A 7,851-nucleotide genomic window follows, 5' to 3' on the forward strand; every position below is an offset into this window, starting at 1 on the left:
CATCCTCAGTTGGCAGCGACTGCTTTGACAGCCTCCACAAGAACATACGCACCTTAGATGGCACCTCCGTTTTCCACAGGGTCTTCCAGGAGCTTGATTCTGTTAGTGCTGACGAGGAGCCCGAAGATCCTTCCAACCATGCTTCTCTTCGTTGCCTCGTGGCCACTAGCATGTTGTAAGCCGATTGAACCGTGAATTGGCCAGTTCTATCATGTGCCCAGCTCCAGTAATCCTCCATCGGGGTCATACACAATGGCAAGCTGAGAACTACCTTCGCATCAAAGGCCAGGAAGGTGGCCTCGATCTTTTGCTTATTCCATGCAGCACTAGTGTGGTCAATCAATTCCGCTACAAGATGCGGCGAATCATTAGCTATACAGCCATATGGTCGCATCATCTCTGGGCGTGGGAGCCAATTGTCCCTCCATATGTCAGTGCTCTCACCATTGCCGATGCGCTTTATTAGTCTCAGTTTCAACGTGTCACGTCCTTCTACTAGAGCTCTCCATATCTAGCTGGGATGGTTCCCAAGGGATGCATCCAGGATAGTGGTATTAGGAAAGTAGATACTCTTCATAATACGAGCACTAAGGGAGTGTGGATCCTGCAGCATGCGCCATACCTTTCTAGCAAGCATTGCTAGATTAAAAAGCTCAAAACCTTTGAATCCCAACCCTCCCATACTCTTCGGCTGAGTTATTGCTTTCCATGAGACCCGGTGTGGTTTTCGTTGGCCATTCTTGCTCCCCCACCCAAACTTCCTGATCAACATGTTCAGATGCTCACATAGTCCTCTTGGCAATTTGAAGCAAGACATGGAAAAGACTGGGATAGCTTGTGCGACAGACTTAACCAGCACCTCCTTGCCCGCAAACGACATTGTCCTTTCAACCCATCCTTGGATCTTGTTCCATAACCTGTCCTTTAAATACTTGAACGATCCATTCTTTGAGGCCCCAACATATGTGGGCATTCCGAGATATTTCTCATTTAAGGTTTCATTAGGGACATTCAAAACATTTTTAATATCATTTCGAACAGCCTCAGGGACACCTTTGCTAAAAAATATGGAGGATTTGTCAAAGTTTATCCGCTGACCTGTTGCATTGCAATATGTATCCAACACTTGGTTCACCTCGGTAGCACCCACACTATTTGCCTTGAAAAACAGCAGGCTGTCATCTGCGAATAAGAGGTGGTTAACATGTGGCGCCGAAGGTGCCACTTGGATCCCACCAAGATTGGATGACTCTCTTTGTGATTTAACAGGCACGACAGGCCCTCTGCTGCTAACAAGAACAAGTATGGAGATATCGGGTCTCCTTGTCGGATTCCTCGTGAAAGACAAAACTCCTCAAGCTTATTTCCATTGAACAGAACCGAAAATTTAACTGAGGTTACCATACTCATGACTATATCAACCCACCTGCTAGTGAAACCCAGCTTGAGCATTATTGCCCGAAGGTAAGCCCACTCAACCCTGTCATAAGCCTTCATCATGTCTAACTTGAGAGCGCAGGACTGGTGTTTTTTGGCCTTGTTCCTTTTCATAAAATGCAGGCACTCATAGGCTGTTATGATGTTATCTGTGATTAATCTGCCAGGGACAAAAGCTGACTGCTCTGGTGAGATAATATCGGGAAGAATTTGTTTGAGTCTGTTGTCTATTACCTTGGATGCTATTTTATATAGCACGTTGCACAAACTGATTGGCCTAAACTGTTTGAGGAGGGTGGGATTTTTTACCTTCGGGATAAGAACCAAGGTCGTATTGTTGATGCAAGCTGCGGACTCAGTACCTTCCATAATTTTGAGGACCACACTTGTGACCTCGTGTCCACACACATCCCAATGACGTTGAAAAAAGTGAGCTGGATAACCATCTGGTCCGGGTGCTTTAATTGGAAACATTTGGAACAAGGCATTCTTGACCTCCTCTTGTGTGTATGGAGCATTCAGAAGATCATTCATGTCAGATGTTACCTTGGTTGGCACTGTCCTCAACACCTCATCCATATTTTGCACTCCTTCCGACGTGTACAAATTCTTGTAATACGCCGTGGTCAGCTCTTCCATCCCAGTGTGATCCTCTATGACCTGCCCCTGCTCGTCATCCAGTGCCTTGATTTGATTTTTGCGGCGTCTTCTACTCGCCCTCAAATGGAAAAAGTATGTATTTTTGTCGCCGTGTACTAGCCAATCCACTCGGGCTCGCTGGCGCCAAAGGATCTCCTCCCGATGAAAAAGTTGGACCAATCAATCGGTTACCTTTGTTTCTTCTCTGCTGGGTCTGGATCTTCCTGGGGTGGCACGCATGATCTGCAGATGTGACTTTAGCTGGGCTATCTCCTTCCGATCTCAAGCCGACAGATCCCCTGCTAGGTCACTCAGTTTGGATTGCAATGATTGCACTGTCCCCCCATCTTGCATGCACCACCTGCCAGCCACCGTTGTGAATAGCGACTCTTCCCGCTCCCACATTGTCTCGTATTTAAAGGTTCTGGGCCCTGCCCTGCATGCATGCACCTCACGTAGTGAGAAGGATTGGAGTGTGTCAGTGCAGAAGCTGGCAGTGCTAATAGCCACTCTGGGTTTGCCAAGCACCTATCCAACCTTACACGTGTGAAGGTACCACCCGCCACCCTTCGTTCAAATGTCCAGGTCGTGCCAGTGAAACCTATATCTGTCAATCCACAGGTGTCCACCGCCTCCCTAAAGCCATTGATCTGTGCTTGGCTTCGACTTGCCACCCCGGCCGTCGTGTTCGCTGAGGTTTAGCACCTCGTTGAAATCACCAATGGCTGCCCATGGCCTGTTCTGTGTCTCAGCTATATTCTTCAGAGTGTTCCAGGTGTTGTGCCTTTCAGGCACTTGCGCCTCCCCATATACGAACGTGATTCTGACCTGCATATCCACCATGTTCTCAACTAATGCATCAATATGGTATCTCGAGTAACCAATAAATTCCATTTTTTATTTCATCATTCCAAAAGATACAAAGACCACCACTTCGTCCAGAACTACTAACTGCATAACTCTTATTAAAACCTAGACCCTCTGCCAGATTCTCACCCCTCGAACCCTCTAATTGTGTTTCAAGAATACAAAGAATAGAGGGGGCAAACTGCCTCGCAAGGTCGCGAAGCTCCCGAACTGTCGCGGCTTTGCCAATTCCGCGGCAGTTCCAGCATAGTAGACTCATTGCGCCAGGCGAACCCCACCGTGGGAGCTCGCCAAACGCGCATCGGGGTTTTTGCTGAGGGTCACACCTTTACCTGTGTTTGTCTTAGCTATTGAGGGGGTCGGCTTGTTTCTCTTCGTCTCCTGCTTAGATGTGGGGCTTGGTGGGATCGCAGGAGGCAACATGAGGAGGTTGGTGTTGGGATGTATCTGGTGCTGTGGCAGTGTCGCTTTTGGTTCAGCCAGAGCACTCCTCTTTCTGTTGCGATCCAAATCTTCCATAGTGACATCATTGAGTCCCAGGTCATCTTCATGAGGCTGGCTGCTTGTGGAACCATGTTTCGCTGATCGACCGCCACCTCTGCCTGTCCGGCCACGACCGCGGCCCCCTCTGGGGCTTTCATACTCCCCCGGACCTCTCCCAGGGCTCTGGAACCAGGTAGCTTTGATATCTTTGAAGACGAGTGCCTTTGGAGGGTGAACCCCATCCCCACACTCTTTGTACAGATGGTCTAGGAACCCACCACTAGTAGAAAAAGGGTCAAACGTGCAGCACATTAGTGCCGGTTTGTATTAGAGCCGGCACTAATGTATACATTAGTGCCGGTTCGAAGGGATTTGCATTAATGCCGGTTCGTGTTGAACCTTTAGTACCGGTTCGTGGCACGAACCGGTACTAAAGGGGTGGTGGCAGGCTGGCGTCAGGCCGGGGCCCCACGATCACCTTTAGTACCGGTTCGTGGCACGAACCGGTACTAAAGGGGTCTGACCTATAGTGCCGGTTCATGCCACAAACCGGCACTATAGGGCAATTTTCGCATCCGATGGGAAAATGTAAAACGACTATAACTTTTGCATACGATGTCGGAAAAAAACGTATAATATATCAAAAAATTCAGCACGAAAATCCGCATCCGATGGAGACAGCCTACGGCCTATTTGGAATTATTTAGAATCCTCAAATTCCAAAAGGAAAAAATTATTTCAATTTTTTGAATTTTGGTCAAATAATTTCAGTTTTTTTTTAAAAAATTGGTTAAATCTGGTCAAACTACTTATTCAAGAAGTATTAATGTTACTACATAATTATTCAAGAATATTAGTGTTACTAAATAATTATTTCAATTTTTTGAATTTTGGTCAAATCTGGTCAAACTATGGTCAAACTGGGTCAAGCTATGGTCAAACTTATTCAAGAAATATTAGCGTTACTAAATAATTACTGTTTTTTAGAATAATAGTTTCAAACTCAAACGGTGAAATGTGTGACTTCATGCTCAAGCTAAACTCCTGAGGGTTAATAGGATTAACATCTTACTATTGTCAGGAAAACAACAAGTGCAGACTTGGAAACGAAGGAGAATAGAACCCGAAAGTTAAGCGTGCTCGGGCTAGAGTAGTGAGAGGGATGGATGACCGGTCAGGAAGTTAGATGATTTAAAATGAGTGATCCACACTTGAGCAATTAAGAGAGGTGATTAGAGACTAAATCATCAAATAATTCAGAAAAATTAAAAATAAAAAAAAATCAAAAAAAAATTCCAAAATTTTCAAAAAAAAAATTCAAAAAAAAACCTTTAGTGCCGGTTGGTAACACGAACCGGTACTAAAGGTCCCCCATACCGGGGCGCGAGCTCACGCCACGTGGTGGCACTTTAGCGCCGGTTCGTGCCGAACCGGTACTAAAGGGGGGGGGCCTTTAGTGACCACCTTTTAGTGCCGGTTATGGAACCGGCACTAAAGGCCCTTACGAACCGGCGCTAAAGTTCCATTTTCTACTAGTGCACGTACAGCACACCAATCCGGTAATCGCTCATACTTGACTCTGAAGATAACACGTTCCACCACATCCTTCTTCTTTACCACCAACGAGACAGCGTTTTTCAGAGGTTTTGTCACATCAATTCTCACACGAACCCTTGCAAAGTTGCCCTCAAAATCCTGTGACTTTGGTTCGGCGAATATGAATTCACCGACCATGGACGACAGGGCCTTGATCTTGGAGAAGTAGCCGTCTGGGAGGTCATGAATTTGAAGCCAGATATCTATCTTGTTGAGTTCTATGGTCGACGGCTTAGTGAAGCCATCGTAGGGAGCCAGAACCACCGCCTTTCCCTTGAAATTCCAAGGTCCATCTTCCATCACCCTCTCCCAATCGCCGAGGCATGAAAATTGGAGGGTGTAGAGGTTTTCCCCGAGCGGCCTGATCCTGACCTCCTGCGCCAGATCCCAAGCCACCCTCATGCCTCTATAGAACCAATATTGACTATATGGTTTCTCGGTGTGAACCATAGCGATCGCCATCCAACGCGTTGCCTCCTGTGGCAATTCGCCATCTTCCACCACAACATCCTGCAAGTCGTCCTCCTTGAGTCCAAGTTCCTCCATCAGCGATTCGAGATCAGAAGTGGCCGATCCCGAAGTCGATGTAGATGAGTCCATGATCCTCTCGCTCGAGGTTTAGGTTCCGCGAGCGGTATTTGCCCTAGCTCCGCCCCCCACTCCGCGGCCTGCACGTCAACGCGACGCAGCAAGCCCTCACCGGAGGAGAAAACGGCAGGGGAAACGGTCTCTACGGTGATGGCGGCGCCGTCGCCGAGAGTAGAGAAAACCCTAACGAGAGGGGAGAAAAAAGGAAGGTCCTCTTGTTAGATAACAAAATCATACAGTAGTACACTCACAATGCTCACATACAAACTTGACCAAATGGGCCGTACGCGTGAAATGATTGCCACCATGACGTGGTATTTGTGGTGGAAAAAGCGTAAACTTGTGCATAAGGAGATAATTCAAGATGATAAACAGATATCTATGGGGATACAAGCTCTTACGGCTAATTATGTTATTGCTTTCTCTTCTAATGCTTCCATGAAAAAGGGGGTTGGAGTCGCCCCTTGGTGGGATTTGTGAAACTTAATGTTGATTTTTCTTTTGACCATGACCTTTTTAAAGGAATGGCTGGAGCGGTTCTCATGGACGGCAAAGGAAATTTTATTGCAGGGGTTGTTCAAGAATTGGCTGGTGTGCGGATGTTCTCACGGCAGAAGCTCTGGCGCTTAGATTTGGGCTATCCCTGGTGCGGGTAGAATGTAATCGACTTGTCATCAATTCTGACAACTTGGCGGTCATCGAGGCTATAAATAAAGGAGGACGGTCAGGGAGTGGCGGCGGCAATTTTCGATGATTGTTATTTTTATTGATTATGACCTTTCTATGTCCAAGTTTGAACATTGTCATAGAGAGGCAAATAAAGTAGCTCATGTACTTGCTAGTTTGGCTAGATTTTTTGATATTGTTGATTGGTTTGAGGAGCCATTGAATGAAATTGTACCCTTCCTCTTAAATGATGTATCAGTTATTTCGATCGAATAAAGTTAGTATGTTTTTTCAAAAAAACTTGGCCAAATGGGAGCTGTGTGTTTCGATGCGGGTGCGAAAGGCATAATTTGGTAGGCTTTGAGCGGTCATATTGGCATCTATCAAAAGAAAATCATAGTACACTCACAAATGCCCACATACAAACTTGGCCAAATAGGTCGACCCGACCAGGCTTGGGTTATACGGGCCAGGTGCGGAAAATACACGGGCTCTCGTGGGCCCAAGCACGGCCCCCTTCTAACACGGGCTGGCATGTTGGCCGGTTTAGCCCGCTGCCCCGCGTGGGATTCAGCCCATTAGGTTATTTTGGGCCTATATTTGGTCTATTAGGCTGCATAAAAAACTAAACGGGTCGTGTCGTGCCGGCACATGTGCCCAGCCTCACGGCCCCACGCACGGCCCTAGGCGGGCCATGTGCCAGCACGGCCCGACTATAAACATGTCGGGCCGGGAACACGGGCTATCTTAACAGCACGCTAAGACCAGCCCATTTGGCCAGGTTCTCACGTACATTCATCTCTATGAAGTCAGCCACGCACAATGTACCTTTAAGATACTAAGTCAGCACAACATATTTGACAAAGTCATCACAAACGTCTCATAGTCGACGAGAACGTCATCTCTTGTTGAACGAACATTGTCGAAAGTCTAAAACAGATATAGGAAAATAGAAGCATTATTGTTAAATTTAGGACTTAAACCCTGGTGAGCTGACTTAACCATCCAAGCTATGCTCAGTGAGCTGAGAGCTACACTCAGTTTACAAGCAAAATTGAATGCTTAAATTCCCTTTTGATAAGGATCTAAAAATGCAGAAACAAAAATGAATGGATCACCGAAATGAAGGCCACACATTCATTAGTCAATATTTTTTCAAAAAGGATTCAGATTTATTATCAAAGTTAATACAAAAACACCTCAGACATAATAAAAATTACATCAAGATCTCTGGATCATTGAAAGACCACTGCTGCCAGAACGATTCACTGATGCACCGCTACCGTCACTCCCCTAACAAAGTCGGCTTGACCTTTCCAATGGCAGCCGGACAGTCTTCTAACCGAATAATAACTCGATAAAGATTCTAATAATATACTTCCTTCGTCTGTGTTTATTTTGTTCCCCTCGTACTTTGTGTCAAACTTTAACATAAATTTAACCAATAAAATATAAGTTTTATGTGGTAAAAATAATATTACTTTGAACTTCTTTCAAATACGAATTTAGTCATATAAATTTTATGATATTTAATTTAAATTTTGCTAGTAGTATCTATGGTCAAAATTAATAAAA

Source organism: Triticum dicoccoides, chromosome 1B, assembly GCF_002162155.2.
Source record: "Triticum dicoccoides isolate Atlit2015 ecotype Zavitan chromosome 1B, WEW_v2.0, whole genome shotgun sequence".
Lineage (NCBI taxonomy): Eukaryota > Viridiplantae > Streptophyta > Magnoliopsida > Poales > Poaceae > Triticum > Triticum dicoccoides.